The 24,719-nt window shown below is 37.5% G+C and overlaps 1 protein-coding gene across 1 annotated transcript in view; it reads left to right on the top strand.

Annotated features, from left to right (window-relative positions):
- Nucleotides 1–24,719, top strand: part of LOC114658898 (BMP/retinoic acid-inducible neural-specific protein 3-like) — a 662,885-nt gene that overhangs the window by 90,354 nt on the left and 547,812 nt on the right. The window lies entirely within an intron of this gene.

Genomic DNA, 24,719 nt, shown 5'->3' with positions numbered 1-24,719 from the left:
AGTAATTTTCAAGATCAAGATTTTCCTGGAAATTTCCCAGTTTTTCATTTGTGAAAACAAAAGCGGGAAATTGTGGGGTGAGTACAAAAAAAGGTCAACCATAAGAGATGTTGGCAAAGAATGAAAGTTAATAACTATCTTGATCAATTAGACATTTATTTGTGCTTAAGGTCAACATTTGGAGAAGTGTCTGCAAATTGGATAGATGATTAACAATAAAACAAGTTTCCTTTCAAGTGAATTATTTAGCTTAGTTAAAATGAGGCCATAAGAGTGAATAAAAAGGCTACAGCATTCTTGCCTGATAGACCTTTAGCTTTAGGTTCACATCCAAAGTACTAATTATGTATTGAATGTGTCTTTGTGATTCAAGCACATTGCACAAAAATACATGAATACTTATAGAATGAACAACTATGAACAACATATTTTCCTTATTAAAAAAGAATATGTGAGACAGGATTTTCAAAGGAAATATGAAATCCACTCAGTGGCAGACTGCTTGTCAGTATAATGTCAGGCCATTCGTCAGTGTACTGAGAAACTAAAATGTTATTCTTGCAGAGAGCAAAATAATGATCTTAGGCACGCATGTTTGTTAAAATTTGAACTGGCTGTGCAATCTTTCTAAGAGAGAGAGAGACAGAGACAGGGATTGGGAGTGTGCACTGATACAGCGCATTGCAGCACCCACCACAGGACAAACCACCTCAGGATCCCCAATTAGGGCCTGAGTGCAGCCGTACATGTTTAAGACTGGGTTAAAATCTAAATAACTAATATACACCTCAGCTTTAACATTTACAGTACACCTTGCAATGCATATGCATCTGTTATATGCCAAATTGGTATGGGATTCATCAAAGCAGTGTAAATGTTTGTAATGCACCATCTATTGGAATGACAACTGCAATGCACTTTATTACTAAAAATGTTTGTGTGCACCATGTTTTCGAATGACAGAGACATAGCAACCGGACAGATACGCAAACAACCATACAGATGCTTATCCTTTTATTAAAGTAGATTGTTAAAGAAACAGATATTTAGACCACCAGAATTGTGAAATTAAGTCCTAGTCATAATGCACAGTAAGATTAATATGGCAGAGACTAAAATAAGCAGTTCATGCTCAAAAACCCACAACTGCGACTGAACTAGTAAGGAGAAGAGGGAGAAAAGTCATCTAAGAGAGACAGATCAGTTACTACAGTAACAGTCTGGTTGACAATGATTCTAAGTTGCATGACTAGTTACTGAGCTAAGGAGGAAATTTGCAGGATAGGCAATGATCATGTTTTATCCATTCACACTTTTTTATTCATTAAATGTATTTTTGTATAGTGCTCTTCAGTGAGTATATGGTCAAATTTATGGGTAACCACAAATTAATTATTTTTGTTTTTACAAATTTCATGATATACACACATTAAAACACACAGTACCTCAAAGAAATGTCAAATTTATGGAAGTGAATGGACCTTGACAGTGTACTGTATGTCCATTAATGATATCATTGAAATATGGCCAGCTGACAAAAGAAGAAAGAAATACAAAAACCCCAAGGATCAGAACCTTATTTGGGTTTCTGTGGTAAATTATAATGCAAAATCATAGCCAACATCAGATGCAGCCATAGATCTAGAAGCCTTGGCCAACTGGATGTCCACCCACCTCTGGGCATATTACATTATTATAGAAGTTTGTGCTGGGCAGGCAGTCTAATAAGAAGATTGTAATACAAAAACTGGAGTTCCCTGTGTTTTTATACACAGTACGACAAATAACAACATTGGAAAACCTTTAAGTGAGACATCTTAAATGTAAAACATTAATAGACCTCTTCAGGCTAAGCTTCATTTAGCAAGAGAGGAGAACAATGTATAGTCACGATCTTTGGATAAGATAACTGTCCAACAAAGTCTTTTGACGTTTCTGATGAGTTTTTCAGTACAATGTGGATCTTCTGTCCGTGTCAGTCCAAAAGATGCAAACAATCCTCATACCTGGCCATAAAGCTCTTGTCTCTATTTAAACCATGATTTGATTAGTGTTCAATTTTAGCATGAGTTTCACTTCCCATTCTTTTCTCTCTTGCTGTGTTCTGAAGTTGCCCATAAGCACTGTGACTTTAAACTCCCTCTCACAGTGTCCATGGCTGTTAAAGTGGGCTGCTACAGGAACATCTGTGTTGCCATGCTTGATGTGGAACCTGTGGAAGTTCATTCTCTGGTGGAGTGTTTGTCCAGTTTCACAGATCCACATTGTTTTGAAAAACTCCTCAGAAACTTCAAAAGACCTTGTTGGACAGTTATCTTATCCAACGATCTTGACTATACATTGTTCTCCTCACTTGCTAAATGAATCTTAGCCTGGAGAGGTCTATTAAATTTTTAAGATGTCTCACCTAAAGAGTTTCCAATGCTGTACCTGTCCTGGTGTCTATATAAACACAGGGAACTCCAGTTTCTGTATTACGTCTTGCCTGCAGAAGAGGCCTGAGTTGCCTCGAAAGGTTGCATATTGGAATCTTTTTAGTTAGCCAATAAAAGGTGTCATTTTGCTTGACTTCTCACTGCATTCATAATGGCTAACACGGTACAACACCCTAGTACTTTTGTATATTTGTAATTACTGTGATGGACTGGTACAGGGTTTGTTCATGTCTTGTGCCCAATGCTAGGCTCCAGCACTGCCCACGACCCTGGTCTGGATTAAGTGGGTGAATAAATGACATGACATATTTGTGATTGATTTACAATTATTTTTTATTTATAATTTATATTACGTTTTGTAATTTAGAATTTTTTAGATCTGTTTTCATTTTGGCATTAGAGTCTTTTTCTGTTGATCCGTGTCACAAAAGCCAAATTAATTCCACTGTGATTCAATGTATAACAATGAAACACTGAAAACTTTCAAGGGGGTGAATATTTTTTATTGGCACTGAAGGACATTTGGATACCAAGTCTTTCGAAGGTAATAACCATTAATTCATAATTCCCTAATGTTCTCAGTGTGAAAGGTTCTATTATAATAAAGATTGATTGATTGTTCCATATTGCAATGCTAAATGATATCATCTGATGAAGCATTTTGAGAGCTACGACTGTAGTGACACATTAGGTGACACTTGTGTTTTGCAAATGTTTGTTTATTTTATGTTGTCTTTTATACCAGGCTCACTTCTCTGTATTTTGCAAAGAAACAAAGAAAATTGTTAAAAAAAATTAAACAATGCTTTCAGAATACAATTTGGATAAAGATAAGTGCAAATAAGAAAGCAGCATGTGTGTCTCCATCTGTCTGTATATGCATGTGTATGTGTGTATCCATCTGTGCACACATGCGACAAGATAGCTAGACAGCCTATTTTTATCACAAGAGCAAACTATGATATGCACAGACATTGCACTCAAAACAGTGTCAAGGCCCTGGTTCTGTTAAAAGATTATTTAGGCTGTCTGTTTTGTAAAGCTGCCTTCCTAATATTCCCTCATTTAACTCACACTAGCAGTTGCTACTGCCCTTATACTACATAGGCAGAAAATATGTTCAGTGCTTAATAATTTCACATGAGGATTTTCTAATTTGTTGCAGAAATACTGTGCCCGCTTTTTATAAATGTTTACTCAAAACATTTCTAGAAACAAATGCTTCTTAAGGAAATTGATTGATAATCTTTGTCTAAGATGCCACTTGCAGTTTTCTCAATATTTTAATTAAATGCCCTGGCATTTTTCCTGAAGAGTAATAATGGCTCATCTCTGCTATAGCTGTCAATGATAAGGTGCTCTGCCTCGTACCAGATGAAGTCATGCTGAAGAGCAGAACATCTGGCACACAGATACAGGTGTTTTTTCTCACACTAATTCCACATTATTACTGGGTGTTAATAGTTCAAAATAAATATAATCAACATATGTGAATTTCATAGAGGTGTCCTATCTATTCTCCAAAAAAAAAAAAATGAAATATCTATTCATATTTTTCTTTTAATAAAACCTCCATGACAGTATAAGGTGTCAGGCACATGTAAGTAGGGGACAACTACAAGGCTGCAACAAAAGTAGTAATACCACCACAAAGCAAGAGAGGGTGCTGTCTGTAACACCAACTCCTCTTTTGCCTCCAGGACAGACCAGAAATATCAAACTGTAGAGCCGCAGGGCCAGAAGTGCATACACCACCGCAGTTTTCGATCGAGGGTCTAGGGTAGAAACATAAAGAACAATTTTTTCGGCTTGGAAGTTAAGGTAATGTGGTTCACATGTAGTTTACATGATTAAAATTAGGATAAGATAAGGTTAGGGATTAGTTTTATTGTTAAGTTTAGGTGTTAGTGTTGTTGGAGTGTAGTGTACATGATTAAGATTAAGGGTAATTTAAGGTTAGTGGTAGGGGTTGTTAAGGTTAGGGGTAAATGTGGTCGTCGACAAAGTCCATTTCCCCAGATGTTGACGGTGTAGATATGAAATGAAATCCCTTTTTCCTGGCCATGTTACATACTGATGGATAGATACATCTCCTTCAATTGTTGCATGGAGCATTGTATAACCTGTCAACAATAAACCACACAAGTGTGCCATAACCCATAAATATGGAGCAACTGTTGCTTTCTATAACAATTTCCATCCATCTTATGAACACTGGGCAGCAGAATCAGAAATCACACTTGTAAGGGAAATAAGTCGATTGCAGAGTGCATTCACCTATACTCATTCAAACAGGGCTAATTTAGAATTATTAATCAGCTTTACCGGGACTTGTTCAAAATGTGGAAGGAAGCTGGAGTAAACTTAAGCAGACATTAGGAGAATGTACAAACTTGATGGAGAAGTCTGTCTCTATAACCCAAGACTCTACAAGACTCTTAAACTATGAATCAGCAGCAGTTCAGACAAGGAAGACATATCCTGAAGTTGGCAGTCACTGTGAGTCTTCTACAAGATAAGAAGGACAGCCTTGGAAATGCTGTTGATGACTTTGTTAAATTATTTGATAATTACTTTTTACAGTTAAGCAACGATAACAACAATTTATTTCTTGTATAGCCCAAAATCACACAAGGAATTCCTCAATGGGTTTAAAGAGGCCCTGTTTTTTGAATACTCACGAGCCTTGACTCTCTAAGAAGACAAGAAAAATTTACTCAGTTTCTCAGTGTCCGGAATATTTAAAAAGTGCCTTAATTTTCCAACATTTTCAAGATGTAAAAATATTGTTTGGATAGTTTTGTAATGTGTGTTTTAAATGACATGCTAGTGTCAAAGAAAATGCTGAGATTGTGGGCTGATTCAATAAACTTAAAGGTTATTCTAGCCGAGTTAAATAATGACAATGTTGCAATCAGCATCATTCCCTCCAATAATTAACACATATAATTAAGGATAATATTGGAGAAACATCTAAAAGAAAGGTATAACTAGATATCATCTATGTATGAGTGAAAAAGAACATTACATTTTCTAATGATATTTTCCAAATGGAAGCATGTAAATTGAAAACAGTAAAGGTCCCAGTACTAAGCGCTGCAGGACACCATATTCAGATTTTGTGTATAATAGGGTACCGTCAACACATTTCTGTATGTACTGGATTTAATTTGATAAATAAGAACTAAACCAGACTAAACTAAACCAGTACCTGTGAGTCCAATGTAATTTTTCAGTAGTAAAATGGTACAATGGTAAATAAAAAACTGCAAAGGCAATTTTAGAAAGAATGATAACTAAACAATTGCTTGATTCGAGCAATAGTGATGACGATGTGAATTGGTCATCCAGTGTTGGCATGGAAAGTGAAACTGCTGAATGTCGTGCCAGGGGAAATGTGGAGGTCACTAAGCATTGTACTGTGGTAGCCTGAAATAACATAAGGTGCACATTGATTGTACAGATCAGGCACTGACTCCCTACTCAGAATGAATAAAATAAAAGAACACAAGGAAACACACTTCTCTCCTGATTTTGACGTCGGTCTGTGCGTCAGTGACTGTTTCAAAATCTGCATCAGTACAGAAGTAGGCACTAGACATGGGAAAGGTGCTATATAAATAAAATGTATTATTATTATTATTAGACATGCCTTTTCTGCTGTGTTTAAGTTGACATTTTGGTATTTATGTGTTTCTGTTACACGTAATAACATTTCTTCTTGTTTAAAAAAATGTAACGCTTTTGGCTCATTTTTTCTGGTGTAAACATAGTGTAAAAGAGGCTACAGGGGAGACAGTGGAGATGGTAGAGCTCTACAAATATGTGAGGACAATCACTGATCAGAGGGTGAACTTTGACCTGAACACAGAACTAATTTGTAAGAAGAGGCAGACATGGCTTTTCTTTCTTAGAAACAATGGTTTCAAAATGGACAATACCTTAATGACCCTATTTTATAAGTCCTTCCTTGAATCTGTTGGTGCATTTTCTTTTATTTGTTGGTTTGCAATATCAGCGTTAAGAATTTAGACTATCTTAGCAAAATTGTAAAAACTAGCAGTAAATTATTGGTTTGCAGTAGCCCTCTGTCACTGAACTGTATTACAAACAAGTTAGAAAAAATGCTGACTTAATTCTGACAGATGCCATCATCTTTTTCCTGAATTTCAGATGTTGCCATTAGGCTGAAGATTTAGGCTTCCGAGGATAAACAGCAACGTATTTAAGAACTCCTTTGTTTCTAGAGGTACTGTATGTGCATTTTGAATTCTGTTACTTGAAGGGATGCTGCTAAATTTTGAATTATTATTTTACATACTGTTAAAGGTAATTCTTTATATTTCTACTAATCTTGAGTGTCCTGCTGCAAACACATTTCTGTTTGGGATAATAAAGTCTGTCTACCTACCTACCTAGAAAGTAATATGAATTGTGCATCATGTATATCATGTATTTTAACAAATTTTACTATGATGGTAATAAACTATTCATGTTTTTCTGAGACTGTATGAATTTTGTTGCTTGCAACTCTATTTTTTATTGTTCATTTTTATATGCACTTACTGGACAAAATATTAGGAACACCAGTACACCTGGTTATCCATGCAATTATCTCATCAGCCAATCATGTGGCAGCAGTGCGATGTCTAAAATTATATTTTGAGAATTTCTGTAACTGCTAATCTCTTGGGATTTTTACACTCAACAGTCTCAAGAGTTTATTCTGAATGGTTGTTGATGAGACAGGTCAGAGGAGGATGGACAGACTTGTTAGAGCTGACAGAAAGGCTACAGTAACTTATATAACCACTCTGTACAACTGTGGTGAGCCAAAAATCTCAGCATGCACAACACTTTGAACTTTGGGGCAGACAGGCTAACAGCAGAAGGCCACATCAAATTCCACTCATGTTAGCCAAGAACAGAAATCTGATGCTGCAGTCGGCACAGGTTCACCAAAACTGGACACTTGAAAACTTCTTTTTCTGATGAATCTCAAATTCTGGTGAGGGCACAAAGATGGCAGAGTCAGAATTTGACACCAACATCAACCAGCCTCGTCTAACCTGGGTGACTTGGTGTGTCTTGAGTCCAGACGCATGGTAGTGGTGTAATGATGTGGGGAATGTTTTCTCTGCACACTTTGGGTCCATTAATATTGATCAATTGTTACTTGAATGTCATGGCCCATTTGAGTATTGTTGTTGACTGTGTGCATCCCTTCAGAGACGCAATTTACCCATATTCTAATGGCTTCTTCTAGGATGAAAATGCACAAATCAAAATCACAAAACACAAAAAAAACACAACAAAACAAAATCACAAAACAAAAGTCGTCTCAATCTGGTTTCATAAACACAACAATGAGTTCGGTGTTCTTCAGTTGCCTTCCCAGTCACTGGATCTGAATCCAATTAAATAACTTTGGGATGTGATAGAACTGGAGCTGACAAAAGCTGGCAAATGGAAACTGTGCAATTCAATGATGCCAACGTGAAGCAGAATCTCAAAGGGATGATTCCAATGTCTTGTGGAATCCATGGCATAAAAGGAGGCCCTAACCAGTATTCGTGTTTCTAGTAATTTGCTCAGAGAAAGTATAATGAATAAATGATAAGCAACACAGTAGCACAGTGGACAGTTTACTTTTTCTCTAACATTTAAAAGAACACAGATTTTAAATCGTATATTCACAAGAATGGGCCACTCAGCCCAGCACTGCTTGTCAATCTCTTTTTATCTAATATTTGTAAGATATCATCCAGTCTGCAACCCTACTTGGTTATTTATATAATCGCCCAGTGTAAAGAAAAACACACCTCCTAACATTTGTGCCAAATTTACCCTTAATCCGGTTCCATCTGTGCCACTGTGTTACTGTTGAAGAACTCATTTTAAAGTAACAGTTGGAATCCTAAACCCATTCTTTTCATATCTGTTAGAATTACTGCAGTGCTTCACCCATTGAAATGTATATTTTTTGTGGGCTCCTTGGTTAGCTCTGGACCTGTTTACTGTCGGTGTACATTTTGCATCTTCTCCCCAAGTTCTCATGCTCTATCCCAAGTACTCCTGTTTCTACCAATATGTAGGTTAGACTTGTGACTGTAAGCTGCCCTGCCCTGTCTTGGAGGATTGTGAGTGACTGTGCCCTTGATGGATGGACATCACAAAAGCAAGAAAAATCACAATTAGACACATTAAAATAATTTACTATAATACAACAGTTATGCCCGCATATACTGTGTAGTGCCAATCAACAGTATACTGAATTCCATGCAGTTTTCTTGGGGTGTTTGTCTAAAGAATATTGCAAAAGCAATTGTAAAGGTCTGAATCATATAAAAAGTATGAAAAGCGAGGCACATCTTTAATCAGATCAGTTGCAGCACTGGACATGTTGTATTATTTGTGCAGATGGCAACTAATAATATTTTTTCAATTGCTACAAAAATGTCTCTGCGTGTACTGATAACAATGGAGGGAGAGTTGATTTACAAGCATTCCATTCACATTCATTTCCTATGAATTCTGATGTGAAGTGCTCAAAGATGACTTTGATGACAAGAATGATCTCCAAGAAAATTACAGCTGCAAATAAAGGATTATGTTATAATAAATATCAAAACTCTGGCATGCAGTGTGTGTCCGTTATTCTGAAGGCTATGAGCACAAAACATTTCTCACTCTTTTAAGAAGGATAAAAAACTGCCTTCACTGTGTAAGAAACATATTCTTTTATATATATATATATATATATATATATATATATATATATATTGTGATATGTGGCCGGCCGTTCATCCCGGCCAATACCCCCAGGCCGCTAGGTGGAGCCCTTTCTGCAGCATGGAGGTGCCCCGAATGCCAGCAGGGAATTAAGGACAATGCAGTTTTTATCCCCAACCCTGCTGGATGCCGTGGGGGCCGCTGCAGGGAGGAATAAGGATTATTTGCCCTATGCCCCGGAAGGACATTCAAGTCACGTGGACAGGAGGAATGACGTGCTTCCGGGGTGAAGAAGAAAGGATTTTTATCTGACCCGGAAGTGTTCCAGGTCACGTGGACAGAGAGGGCGAAACACTTCCGGGTCAAGAACTATTAAAAGGACGGTGAGAGACCAGAGCATGGATCTGAGCTGGGTGGAAGGGTGGCAACGCGTCTGGGAGTGGAGGATTGTGATTATTATATTATTGATTTATTATATGAGTATTGTGGAGTGTAGGTGCTTTGTGCACTTTAATATTGTACAAATAAATAATAATTGGACTTTTACCTGGTGTCTGAAGAGTGGTCAGAAGGTCCAAGGGGTCGAGAGGACCGCAAACTGTCACAATATATATATATATATATATATATATATATATATATATATATATATATATATATATATATACAGTATGTTGCATAGTTTACTGTCAAATAATGCAGAGTACACGACACGTGTTTCACCCTTATTTGGGCTCATCAGGCGTGCACACTCACTACACCCCGATCTCCAGGCTGTCAAATAAAGTCTTTGCCTCAGATAATGACGTCCGAGGTTTGATCCCCAAGAGGGGTGCAGTGAGTGTGTACGCCTGATGAGCCCAAATAAGGGCTGTTTTCTCTTGGTAGAGTAATGTATTGCTCTACTTTCTCCTATTGTATTATTAATATGTAGCCTTAGAATGCCTAATCTCACAGAGTTACCACTGTTTATAAGGTATTATTGTATATTACTTATCCCCACCTTCCCTTCTATATCTATAACCTCAGGCAGATGTAGTAAAAAGACAAGCAGAAGTTAAGTTACACATAAAATAATGTATTATTGATAATATTCATAAATAATAACAAAATGCAAAGTACATTTGAATATTGGCAACCATACAATCTGATTAAATGGTGATATGTAGTTCAGGCGGCACACAGACTTGTAGTTACTTAAATGTCTCTAGTTAAGGCATCATTGGTGCTCAGCTTTCAGCCACATGTCTGCTCAAAATGGCTGCTAAACTGTGCTCTTCATTGTGTTGTCTTCATCATCACAGGTTAGCAAGAGAGATGCTTCTTTCAGATGTTGGTTAGTAAGAGAGAGAGAATGTGGTTGAACAAGCAGCTTTATAAATTTTCTGTCCAACCGCTACAGCCAATAGGACATCATGATACTTAAAAGTGTCTGACACAAGCCAATTTCAAACAGCCATACCTCGGACCAATGGAGGAATACAAGATCTTAAAACCTGCCACCCCCAAGACCATATGTCTTTAAGTCTTTCTTGCGGGGGTTGAAAGACTTAAGCAAAGAAACACTAGCCAAACCAGTTTAAGGCACATCTTCTCCCAACTCTGTCGTAAAATTCAAAGAGGCTCAGTCGTAAAGGTGGGGGGAGGGGGTAAACACTAAATTACATTGCTTTGCCTAAATTACAAATAAAGACATACAAAATATTTATCAAGTTATATGTAAAATCTCACATCACAACAGGGGCGAAACACGTGTCGCGTACTCTTTGCATTATTTGACAGTAAACTATGCAACATTCCATGATCTGCTTCTTGCAACTGAGAGGGCACCGTGGCGGATGTTTGCCGACTTGCAGACCAACCACAAGCGTTACCTGCTAGGTAACCACCCATACAATCAGATTGTGATTCAGACTACGAATGCTATATATATATATATATATATATATATATATATATATATATATATATATATATATATATATATACACACACACACACATGTGTGTGAATGTACTGTATATAGACTTACATGTACTGTAGATATATATATATATATATATATATATATACATATATATATATATATATACTAGCAAAATACCCGCGCTTCGCAGCGGAGAAGTAGTGTGTTAAAGAGGTTATGAAAAAGTAAAGGAAACATTTTAAAAATAACGTAACATTATTGTCAATGTAATTGTTATGAGTGTTGCTGTCATATATATATACACATACATATACACACATATATATATAATATATATATATATATATATATATTATATAATATATATATATATTATATAGATATATATATATACACACACACACATACACATATATAATAATATACACATATATATATAATAATATATACATATATATATAAAAATATATATATACACATATATATGTGTATATATATATATTATAATATATGTGTGTGTATATATATTATATATATATATATGTGTGTGTATATATATATATATATACACTCACATATATATATGTGTGTATATATATATATATATATATATATATATATATATATATATATATACACACATATTATATATATATATATCTATATAATATATATATCTATATAATATATGTGTATATGTATGTATATATATATATATATATATATATATATATGACAGCAACACTCATAACAATGACAACACAATTACATTGACAATCATGTTATGTTATTTTTAAAATGTTTCCTTTACTTTTTCATAACCTCTTTAACACACTACTTCTCCGCTGCGAAGCGCGGGTATTTTGCTAGTATATATATATATATATATATATATATATATATATATATAATCCCCGCAAAGTACTGCTTTTAAATTTTTATGAAGAAGAAATGCTTTTTAAATTGATGGAAAATATCCCAATGGCAATTTGTTAAGGATCTGTTTTTTTGTGATGCAGCCTTAAACAGCTTTTCCGCTGTTTTATAAACGAACGCCATATAAGGTCTTCCTTTTTCTTTGCTTCGCCAAGGAAAGAGCCTTTTTATTAAATCCAAGGGTTCTTCGCTTTTTTTTTTGTTTGTTTATTTATTACGATTGTTATAGTTCTGTTTGTATACGACGTTGTCAGTTCAGCACTCAGGTTGTAATATGACCAAGCGGTGCAAGCTTACTGTTAAGAATGCAACGTATAGTTGTACATGAGAAAAGCAATCTTGCCTCAAATCAATGGCAACCTTTTGTAGGTCTATGAACTTATAATAAATAAACGAACCACATGCCGTGGCGCAATTTTAGGGGCTTCGCCTCTAGCGCTGACGTCCGAGGTTCGATTCCCGTATTGGAGTGAAGTGAGTGGGTGGTTACCTACCAGGTAACGCTTATGGTTGGCCAGCAAGTCAGGTAACATCAGCCACGGTGCCTTCAGTTGTGAGAAGCAGATCATAGAATGGATGAAAATAGTTTACTGTCAAATAATGCAAAGAGTACGCGACACCCGTTTCCCCCTTATTCTTGGCTCATCAGGCGTACACACTCATTGCACTCGCTTACGCTAATCGAACGTCGGACGTCAGCGCTAGAGGGGCTTCGCAGCAGTGAAGTATTGCTTTTAAATTTTAATTAAGAAGAAAAGAAAACCTTTTTAAATTAAGTCTTAAAAAGAGGTGTAAAGATATTGACAATAAGCTACGCAAACCCACCAAGACATGCAATCGTTTAAATCAAGGCGCAAGTCGAAAAACACCATCCCATAATATTAGTTAACGATTAACACATTTGTATATGTATTGTAAGCATACAATACAACTGATAATATGTTGCGCTTATTTATCTGGTGTACTGACATTTTTGCGCGTTTAACGGCTGAAATCTAACGTGGTTTGTGCCCTTCAGAATGAAAAGAGTTTGCATTTACCTTTTTAATAAAAGGCGAGCTTTTAAGCCTGAGAAATCACCCCGTAAATGCACACGTTTAATTGCACGTGTTAATATGTATGCTTACACAGTATTAAAAGACACTCAACAAGTACACAGTATTAAAAGACAGTCAACAATTAACGTCATTTACCTTCGTTCCCGCCTCCTCCATTAGAGTATATGGACAAAAAACAGGTTCCAGTTATGACCATTACACGTAGAATTTCAAAATGAAACCTGCCTAACTTTTGTAAGTAAGCTGTAAGGAATGAGCCTGCCAAATTTCAGCCTTCTACCTACATGGGAAGTTGGAGAATTAGTGATGAGTGAGTCAGTCAAACAGGTTCCAGTTATGACCATTACGCGTAGAATTTCGAAATAAAACCTGCCTAACTTTTGTAAGTAAGCTGTAAGGAATGAGCCTGCCAAATTTCAGACTTCTACCTACACGGGAAGTTGGAGAATTAGTGATGAGTGAGTCAGTCAAACAGGTTCCAGTTATGACCATTACGCGTAGAATTTCAAAATAAAACATGCCTAACTTTTGTAAGTAAGCTGTAAGGAATGAGCCTGCCAAATTTCAGACTTCTACCTACACGGGAAGTTGGAGAATTAGTGATGAGTGAGTCAGTCAGTCAGTCAGTCAGTGAGTCAGTGAGGGCTTTGCCTTTTATTAGTATAGATATATATATATATATATCTTATATATAAACATGTACGCGTCGAAGTGTGTGTGTCTGTCTGTCTGTCTGCCTGTCCGGCCCAGAAGTAAGAGTTGGAGTCAGGGTAAGGGCTCCACCTCCGAGGAAACAGAAAATTTGCTTCGCCACTAATAACACAAGCGAGGCCAGGGCGTTAACAAAACGAAACCTCGGAAGAAAGACAAAGTTGCTTAGCTGCTAACATCAACAAAACGGTATCCCTTTTTACTTTTTCTTCTGCTGCTAATTCACAAGCGATGCAAGCACATCGGCAAAACAAATCCTCCTAGGAGAGAGACGCCCAGAGTAGTTCCTTTCAATTACCTGACATCTCTACATTTTTCTTCTGATGATTTCAATAGTTTCTAGGACCCTGTGCTTGTTACAGCACGGGCTTATACAGCTAGTATATATATATAAAAAGGACAACAGAGATATAATTAAAGGGTGTCAAACAGCCAGGAGCCTGTTTAACGTTGGGCAAATAAGCAATAGTAAAGAAGAAATTCAAGTGAAAATTATTGCAAACATTTTCGTCCTTCAGAACCTTTCCCAGGATAATGAGTTCAAAAATGCTTTTTATAGCAGAGCTCCATACTCTTTTAAACTGGTTTGAGAAATGAATGTTAACGTCTCAAATATCATTCTAAAAAATAAATTAAAGAGGTGGGACCTCTGGGGCCGAACCAGAACTGACATCAACAGTCATGAAGTGGCTTTTCCTCCTGTTTGTGGGTGAAAGAGTAGAGGCTGTCAGTAACTACATTCCCCCAGGGTGTGGTCTGGTGTCGATGGGCTTACTTCAGTTTTATGCATTGATTTCATGAAACATTAAGACAGTAAGGTGTTCTAAAACTTTTGACCAGTAGTTTATATGGTAAGGAAAAAGCAGAAAACAAGGAATTCCACTGAATGTTATTGAATTGAATCCAACTTTCCAAGGTTCCAATTCAGTTCCAATGTTGCTTTCTGTAGCCAAATGGCCAAATGTAATTTGGTCCAAAAAGTTGTACTCCCATCATTCATTACCAGTAACGGCGCATTGCACGGTAGCGTGACTTGAGCATTCATAGTTTTCCTCCTCTTTCTCTGTATGTTTAGCATTCGTGTGCTCAGGTTGATGTGCTTGCTGCTTCCTGAGCAGCTCTTCTTTTCTCCAACCTAGCGGCCCGCTTCTTCTTTTCTTTCATTGGCATCTTTTTGCATTAAAACTGATTAAGTCAGTGTTTGTGTTGCAATTACTTAGTATGCTTTCTTTAATTTTTCATTTAAGCTGGCACTTAAGTGTTCAATCAGCCTCAAGAATGATTTAAGATATGAAGAGGTAGGGGAAGTGACAGCGAAGGTGGTAGGGATGGGAACGGCACATGTACAGCCGCCCTGCTTCCCCCTGCCGAGAGTTGATTCTACAATAAAATAAAATAAAAATAAAAAGAGTAATAAAAATCATCACCCCGAAAGCGAATAGTAGATGTCACGTAGTATATGTGTACCAAATTTCTGGTCAATAGGTCAAACGGTTTGCGAGCTACAGGTGATTTAAAATCCTGGACAGACAAATGAACAGCCATGGTAGCGTATTGTATATCAAGATAGAAAAACCCTAGTTTCTAAAAAACAGGCGGCTAAATAAATGATAATGAAGTGGATAACTAAACAAATCACATTCACTAGGTCATAGCATTGTGAGGCAACATTCAGGTACACATTTTACCATTCTTTTTATATGAATTGGTGAAGTGACTAGCTGGCATACTATCTTTTTTGTGCACTCAAAGGCAGACAGGTGTGTTCCATAATCAATAATGAAGGTGAAAAGATAAAAGAAAAGATATTTCACCTAAAACCTTATATATCACTAACACTGGATTTGAAAAAAAAAGAGTGTGCCTTACATCAAGTATTAAAACTTGTAAAACATGTAACTGAAACCTCAAGATTAGCATGGGAGAAATCAAATATTTTTCCTACCTTGTACATGAAAATCTGCCAGTCTGCATCTCTTTGATCACAGCTGTTAGCAGAGTTCATTTGTTTAAGCTCTGATTAAACTGAAAACTCCTTCCTGCTGGCTCATGGACTTCGGCTGTCACAAACCGTTCCAGTTCACCGTAGGCTCTCGCTTTGCTGACCCCGGCCAGTGTTTGATGCTCAGCTTTCTAGTCAACTCATGTATTAAGTTATTTTTTTAAGAATTATTTTTTACCACCCATGCTTTACTAAGTCGTTTCTGTTTACTCCTTTTTCATATTCAGATAACTATGGTTGATGTCTATAGCTGGGCAGTGCAGTTTGTTCAGTGATGGTTTTGTAACAAATGGTATAAAATTACAAATATAATCAAATACTATTCAGCTATTTTACCCATATTCATGTGCTCACACATAAAAAAAATATTAATGATACATTGCTAGTATTGAAAGGAATACACATCTGACAAAAAATACTAAAATCTTGTAAAGCCATGGCACGGCATGTGTGACATCTTATTTAGTGCCACAAATACCCTTTGTCTGTCTTGTGTTTTTACCTTCACTTACAAAAGTTCTTGTCTACTCCACAAGTAACAGGTATATTGTAAATTGTTAAAATTAAATTTTAAAATGGTGTGACCTACAGTATGTTACAGCAGTGGTTCTTAAACTTTTAAACTAGAGAACCCAAATAAGAAAATTTGTATTATGGAGTGAACAAAATGGTAATATCTAGTATGATATATATTTTGTAGATTGTCCTTATTTCTAAAATTATCTTTATACTTAAATTTTACATTTAAGCCAGTTTATCAAATAAGACTTCTGCATGAAGGAAGTCTTATGTTAAGGCCAGGGTTCCTTCCCCGGAATATGTTTATGTTCCTTTTGTTTGCCTTTTTTGTTCATTTTTAAGTTTGAATTTTTTAGTATCGTTATTGCTGTTAATATCATTCTGCACATTTATTATTTAGGGTGGCACGGTGGCACAGTGGTAGCGCTGCCGCCTCGCAGTAAGGATACCTGGGTTCGCTTTTCAGGTCCTCCCTGCATGGACTTTGCATGTTCTCCCCGTGTCTGTGTGGGTTTCCTCCGGGCGCTCCGGTTTCCTCCCACAGTCCAAAGACATGCAGGTTAGGTGCATTGGCCATCCTAAATTGTCCCTACTGTGTGCTTGGTGTGTGTGTGTGCCCTGCGGTTGGCTGGTGCCCTGCCCGGGGTTTGTTCCTGTTTTGAAACCTGTGCTGGCTGGGATTGGCTCTAGCAGACCCCCGTGACCATGTAGTTAGGGTATAGTGGGTTGGTAGATGATGAGAACATTTATTATTTAGTTGACATGTTTAAACTATTATTGTTTTCTTATGTTTAAAGATATGTATGCACTGTTTCTTTAAATGTCTTTATATTCGCAGCGCTTTGTGGGAGGTTTCCCAAGAGGCGGGGCCACCTGTCCATCACTGAGGGTCTGCTCCCAGCCCTATAAAGCCTTAGGGGAGATGCAGTCCTTCACTGTTCACTGAATGTGCTTAGTGGTTTGGTGCACTCTCATTTTATTTATTTATTTATTGTATTTAATGCTTAATATGACTTCTGCAGCTCTTTAAAGGATTCTGACTTCTGGTTTTAGTATTGGGAATTGCTTGCTGAGGACTGACTTTTAGGCAATACATTTTTGACTCCTTTGTTGATATTGGGGCAGAGTGGTGGCTCTGAGGCTAGGAATCTGCACGGGCAATTGGAAGGATGTTGGTTTGAATCACATAAATGCCAGAAGTGTGTAACGGCCGACCCCTTACCCAGCCGCTAGCTACACCTCCAAGACCTGTGGCCTGGATAATTTACTGAGTTTGAATCTAACTATCAAGCCGTACTTCTAACAAATGAAACTTTTCCCCACAATCGACGGTGTAAATATAAGCACACAAAAGTAGATATGTAAAATTAAATGATTAATTATATGAAATGAAATAACAAGACAAATGCAAAATAGAAATATATACATATATAAATATAAATATCCCTCCACCACAGCAACAACGAGACACCACTACATATAAATACGACAAACCCTCCCTTGCCCTTGTAACATATAACAAACAACGAACAACAACAATAAATGATATACGGAATGAATGATCGTGAATTTGAGTCCGGTTATAAAAACTGTCCTGAATACGGATGACTGAACTAGAGATAAATGAGTTGCTTGATTTTCCCGGCAATTGGAGCATCCTCACCGTGATTCTTCGGCATGTGGTGGATGACGATCCGACCCCAGGGTCTCTGCAGATGAGGGATGGAAGACAGTCCAGCAAAATGAAAAACAAACTGGTGTGAAAAAACAGCAGGTAAGTTGAATCCGTGGTTGAAAAAATGGTCTCCTTTCTCCTCTCCTCTCTCTCCTTCTCTTCTCTCCCCTATTCCCTCCTGATTGCTTAAATAGTCCTGTGATGGATGTAATTGATTAATAGTGAACAGGTGTTTTCCAGGTTTGGGGTTGCGGTCTCTTTCCATCATCCGTCCCCCTTTATGGGGACGGTATTTACTGACACACACATAAACAGCAAATGGGACGATGGAAACAAGACGCACTCAGTACTAACATCTGACAGCACTATAACTATGTAGCCCCGCTACAAGTGATTCCACTCCATTGATACATAATGGATCACAGAAACGCTAATTAAAAAGAAGTTCTTGTTTATGTGGATTTATAAACTTCTGTTTCAGCATATACTAATTATATATAATGAAAATGAAAACCTCTGAGTAAACAGTGACATGCAACATTGCTGTGGATGAACTGTGTGGCAATCCATCTCATCAACCTACCCTTTAAACAGCTTCAGACCAGCAGCCTTCCACTCTTTTTTCTTTTTTTTATCTTCACTATTAGCCCTTAATCTGCATTTGCTCTGTCCTGGGTATGATGTTAATCTGCATCCAGCCCTGCAAGCAGGTCCTCCAACTTGCAGGGAAAACTTGGGAGTTGGTAGCAGGATTTGTAACTCCAGCCACTCTAAAAAACTTCAAACTAGTGTGGTGCTGAGATGTCACCCACTGCATACTTCCTCTCTAATCCTAATTTGGGATTCTGAGGTGGTTCCCTGTATTGGTGCATGCTCCCAACCTCTCTCTCTCTCTCTTTTGATATTTTTCAGTATTTTTTTTTTTGCAATTTTCTTAATAAATCCTCTTCTAAAGATTTGGTGGGATGTGTCTCTGTACAAGCCGGAGTTTTATAGTACTCCCTCTTGTGGGACATATTTTGAGATATTTGAGATATTTGTCTTTTGGCTTTTCAACCTTTAAAGACTGGTCTCCATTTTGAGGCCTAGACAGGTCTGAAGCCTCCTAAATTCCTAGGTGCCATGCTCACATTGGCTGAGATCTGTTTTTGGGCTGACCAGTTAGGGCAATTTTGAAGGTTTCAACTATTTTTGCTGATTTGGTGTCTAACTCATAACAGGTAGTCCCTATTTCACTAGAAAGCAGGAACTGACTGGCCAGCTAGCCTGGGGAAAAATACAGGTGGTCAGGTTTGGGAGGTTGGATAGGGGTGTTGAAGACTTTGTATTGATCTACTTGTATCCAGGTTTACTGTGGTGTTTTGCTATAACTCTGCATAAAGATGTCAGGAGCATTGTTTAAGTTTGCATTCTAAATATCAAAGGGCAGGGAAATTTTACATTCAATGAGCGGGTAATTGGTAGAATTTTGTCACCGCTTCCTCCTCCAGAAGAAACCATGGGGATGGTGTAGGATGCTGAGTTGTGCCTGTACATGACTGGAATGAACCATGGAAGCCACCCTGCAGTACAAAACTCCATTTGGTCCGGGAGGTACATCAGGGAAGCAGGACTAGCATAAAGACAGGCTAACAAAGGAACTCTCTCTCTCTTGGCAACCATTTTAAGAAAGGTGAAGCTGCCTATTTTTTCATTCTATTCAAAGGCCATGCTGGAACACATTAGACCAGAGACCAATCAACATAATAAGATAGAGAGCCACCTGGTAGCCTATTATCCAGGTTGTATTATTTTGTAACATTTATTGTACTTTATTTATTATTTGGGGTATACTATTCATAATGTATGAATAAGTGTGTAATTCTTTTTCCTGCCTGGACTGGTACTCTATTTAATTACCTGGAGTTACAGATGTTAAAAGAGAAGTATTCAACTAGAACAGCAATCAACACCAGTGTGGTAAGAGGATGGAATATGGAGCATTCCGTAATGGTCTATGTAATAAAGAGTCTGCAAGGGAAAACAGGGTCGCCATAGGACCTCACCACAACACTGGAACCCAGGATGAGGATTGTTAACATAATACCAGCAGAGCCATATATGTACACAAAATAATGGTCATATGATAAAAAATAATAAGTATTTTGATTTCCATTTGGGCACATTACCAAAGGAAAAAGGTGTAAGGTAAACATATTGATAAAAAAAAGAAACAATAATAATTAAAACATGGAATACATTCCAAAAGTATACCTCTACCAGAGAGAAAATTCAGTGTAAACTTTAATAAAGCTGACAGATATAAATTCTTTATACCCTAACCCTTTATACCAGTGACACAAGGATATGATGATTTTTTGAAAGTATAGTATAAATGGTCACTTAAGCCACTTGACTCATGGCTCCAGATAAGAAATAAGTAGTAAAAATAGTTAATCAATGCATTTTATTTATTTGTTTTAACACTAGAATTACCAAAGTCCCACCTTAAATCCCTTCGCACCTCTCTGTCAGCGTCTTTTGTCTTGTAAATGTGTTGATAAGCAGCAAGCAGCCTGTTATCACATCCCCCCAATGCCGCACAAGGTTTTCTCAGCTCAAGTCTGTTTACCCCCGTGTCAGTTGCTTAGAGTTGTATAGACTAGAGTAAATACTATATCGTTATTTGGAACACATGTATTTCATGTGTGTTCCATGTCTACAACAATTCTTATCATGTCTCTTTTCTGATCCATACAGCAATGCTGATCTGACCATTTTTATAGACCTTACCCTTTTGTCAGGCCCTCTGGTCCTAAACAGATAAATCTAACAGACCCCAGGTCCTTGACAGAGGGGCTGGCGCTAGTGGAACAGTAAGAGAGGTGGACACAGAGGTGCAATTTATTGTGCAATAATCAGCTAAAACACTTCCAAGTTATGCATGTTCCAAAGCTTTAAAATGTACTTAAATGCACAATAAATTTCTAAAAAAAAAAAGATTATCTTGAAAACTGCACCCACCCAGTTTTCATTCTATCTGGGCACTTCACTCCCAACACATTCAGTCTCTAACAAACTCATTCTCTTTTAATTTTGCTTTTTGTTGTGTTTTGCTATCCCTCTAATTTAAGTTCAGAGATTAGCAGACATTTCTGCCATAACAGAATTCTAGCTCATCTGCCACAGCCAAAACCAGCTCATAGCCATATGCAACCCTGCATGTCTTACACTTAACTCAGCTTTTTCTTCCCCTATCTGCATTCGCGATAGACTTTTATAAGTTATCAGCTGAAAAGGGACCTGTGGCCTCATGTACTGTATAAACGGTGCATACACACAAAAATGTTGCATATTCCCATTTCCACGCTCACATCGCGATGCATAAAACCTAAACTTGGTGTAAAGCCACGCACATTTTCACGTCAGCTAAATGCTTGGTGTATGCAAGTTCTCCGCTCAGTTTTGCAAACTGGTGGCACCCAGCGTCAAAGCAGTGCTTTTGTTCCAGTGTGGTTTCCCTTTCTTTTTTAGATCCACATCCCTGACTCGGCTTCACATCAAATACACTGAAATTAACTGCATATTGTTTATTAGTTTAAGGCATCTGATTGTAATTAACCTGTAACAATGTAATGGTCCACAGAATGGCCAAACTATTCCAAATACCATAGCTGCTTTAGCGTTGTTACTCTCAATGCACCACTCAGAGTATTTATCTCACTGTATCTGAGTATGGTCTACAGCTGCTGATCGGATAGAGAATTATCGGTATACAGCATCAAGTACACGCTGCCTCAGCCATGCGCACAGTCTATTGAACTCCTCTCAAACGGCAAACGCTTCAGAGCCTTTCCTGTACGGACCTCGCGGTTCAAAAACAGTTTCATCCCAAGAACTATAAACGCAATCAATCAGTCAAGTGCTCCTTGTAGAAATGTTTGTACTTATAAGTACAATTACCTCACTGTAAACTTGTGATACAGTTATAATATTGCACAACCTGCACAACTTTATAAAGCACGTATTTACAGTACATATGATGATGATATCATTTTTAAGATGAAATGCAATAAAATATGTTTATTATATTATACAGATAAAATGTTAGCACCATTTAAATAATCTATATTGTTAATAATTAAACATGTGAGGACATGGTGTCGCAGCACTAGCAACAAGCTGGTGCCTCGTTCAGGGATTGTTCCTACCTTGCGCTGTATTCTTGCTGTGGCTGGCGCGACACTGGAAGGATCGATGGATAGAATAATTAAACATGTACTACGAAGATATTTCAATGTTCCTTAAAAGTTTTGAAGAATGTGCGTTCTAAGCTTACAGATGGCTTAACATCTATTACAGAGCTGATTGTGTGACAATTGGTTACTTGGAGAAAGAAAAGGAAGGACAAGAATTGGGAGATTAGTATGTTAGTACGTTTGAAACAAACAGTACTGCTGCAATAAATTATTTCATCGAAAGTCGCGTATGGCACAGCAAGTATCTTGCGGGAGGCAGGAACAATCTCTGGATGGGGCGCCAGCTGGTCACTATCACTGTGCCACCGTGTTCCCATGTTTAATAACATGCTTTAATTCCTATCATTATGAAAAAGATATCAAGTATACATCTCAGTATTTTAAGTATTCAGAGAACTGTAATATTACGAATGTAATGGATTCTGTGTCCTGTTGGAGGAAGAGAAAGCCTGTATAAGAAGCACATAGTGATTTACATACATAAAGCACATAGAAGAACACATGCAAAACAAAGCATTTAACGTGCTACTTTACTTATGATGGGATTTGAGAAACTAGTAAATTAAATGATTTAAAGATGAAGTTTATGATGTTCTACTTTATTGACAAAATAAACTATGTGATTAAAGTGGAAGTTTTGAGATTAAAGTTGACATTTAGAGCTTTTTTTTCACTGTGTCCCTACTATTTTTTTTCTTTTCTCTGTACCCTAATAAGCTTTCATATGACACTCAGACGGTGGGTTATGATTCGCCTTTTCACGGCGACTTTGATATCTGACAACTTCTTTTTAATTTTGGGCACTGTGCGACTTTGTGATCTTGAGCTTTTGAGTTCTCCGACAGTCTATGTCACTCGATCAACTTCCTTTTGTTGATTATATCACTGTTTAAACCAACAAATAGTACATTTTTCCTTGCCTCCACTTGGTATTCGTTGAAATTCTTCTATTTTCCCCCGTGCTTTTGCCATTGCCTTTTCACAGAACGCTGAGCTTAAGGGCTATTTATATTTATTTGCATATTCAAAGAGGCGACATTCTGGGAGGAGTAGGGGAGTGGCGGCAGGGGCGTGCACGTGCGTTACTTTTCATGCTGACCGAGATTTACAGTATGTAGCAGAAGAACAAGGAAGTTGGCGAAAGCGCAGATTTATGCATCTGGATTTTTTTGTGCATATGCACATTTCCACTTTTGTCCGTACGCCATGTTTTAGTGTGAATTCTATGCACGGTGTTATGCATGAGGCCCCTGGTCACCCATTCTCCTATCACACATCCCTATGCCCCTTTATGGCAGCAAGGTGGGGTTTCCAAAACCCCACCACACTCCCTCATCTCGCTGCTTCCAACCCACGGCAGACAGTGAGCACATTTTCATATTTCCATTATATCCACTTTATACTCCTATAATTTCCCTTTTCCTAGGTATCTCCCTTCTTATGCAAAATGAATAGTAAAATCTATATTATGGACAATTAGTGAGTGTAAATCAAATAACAAATTCATACCCACATCAACAAGTGAGTTAACCACACCACCAGATGGCACTGGATCTCGCTCACACACAACTCCCAACTTCCATGGCCGATTAAATGTACCTCTTTAGCTGGCAAACAGAAGCCGCAAAAAACAAAATTCAGTTTCTGAATTCCCACCGCACTCGCCCATCTTGCTGCCTCCAATCCGCGGCAACAAGTAAGCATCTCTAGAAGAAAGGGATGAGTGGTTGCCAACACAACTCCCCAAGGGCCCAATGAGGAGAGATGACCACAACAAGCATTAATTGGAAATCCATCTGTTATTTACACAGAAATTCTCACATGACTTTAAATGTCCTTACATACGTCTTCGGTACTTGTTTCTTTCTCTTATATCTCCATATTGCCAGGGAACTCTATCATTTGCCTACCGGAAATCTATAAGCGCCATGTGGAGTCTTTTCTGTTCTTCTCTATATTTTTACTATAATCGATCTCTGGGTGAAAATTGTATTGTTGTACCTTTTCCTCGAAATAAATTAAAACTGGTCTTCCCCAATTACCATCTCTCTTTTCTACCTTTTATCAATTATTCTTTTCCATATTTTCATTGTATCCACTTTATACTCCTATAATTTCCCAAAACCTTATGCAAAAGGCACAGTACTAAATTTTGTCCACCACTGGTAAAATAATAATATGGACAATTAGAGAGTGTAAATCAAATAAAACATTCATAGCCAAATCAGCAAGTGAGTTAACCACACTACCAGATTCCGCTGGATCTCGCTCACACACACCTTCCAACTCCTGCGCTCCTTCCCCATGACCGATCAAACAAACCTCCTCAGCCGGAAACAGAAGTCACAAAAACAAAATATAGTTTCCAAAACCCCACTGCACTCTCCCTTCTTGCTGCCTCCAACCTGCAACAACACGTAAGTGCCTCTTAAAGAAAGGGATGAGTGATTGCCTACACAACTCCCCAAGAGCCCAACAAGGAGACA

This window comes from Erpetoichthys calabaricus, chromosome 10 (assembly GCF_900747795.2).
Source record: "Erpetoichthys calabaricus chromosome 10, fErpCal1.3, whole genome shotgun sequence".
Lineage (NCBI taxonomy): Eukaryota > Metazoa > Chordata > Cladistia > Polypteriformes > Polypteridae > Erpetoichthys > Erpetoichthys calabaricus.
This window is presented reverse-complemented; position numbering and strand designations above follow the sequence as displayed.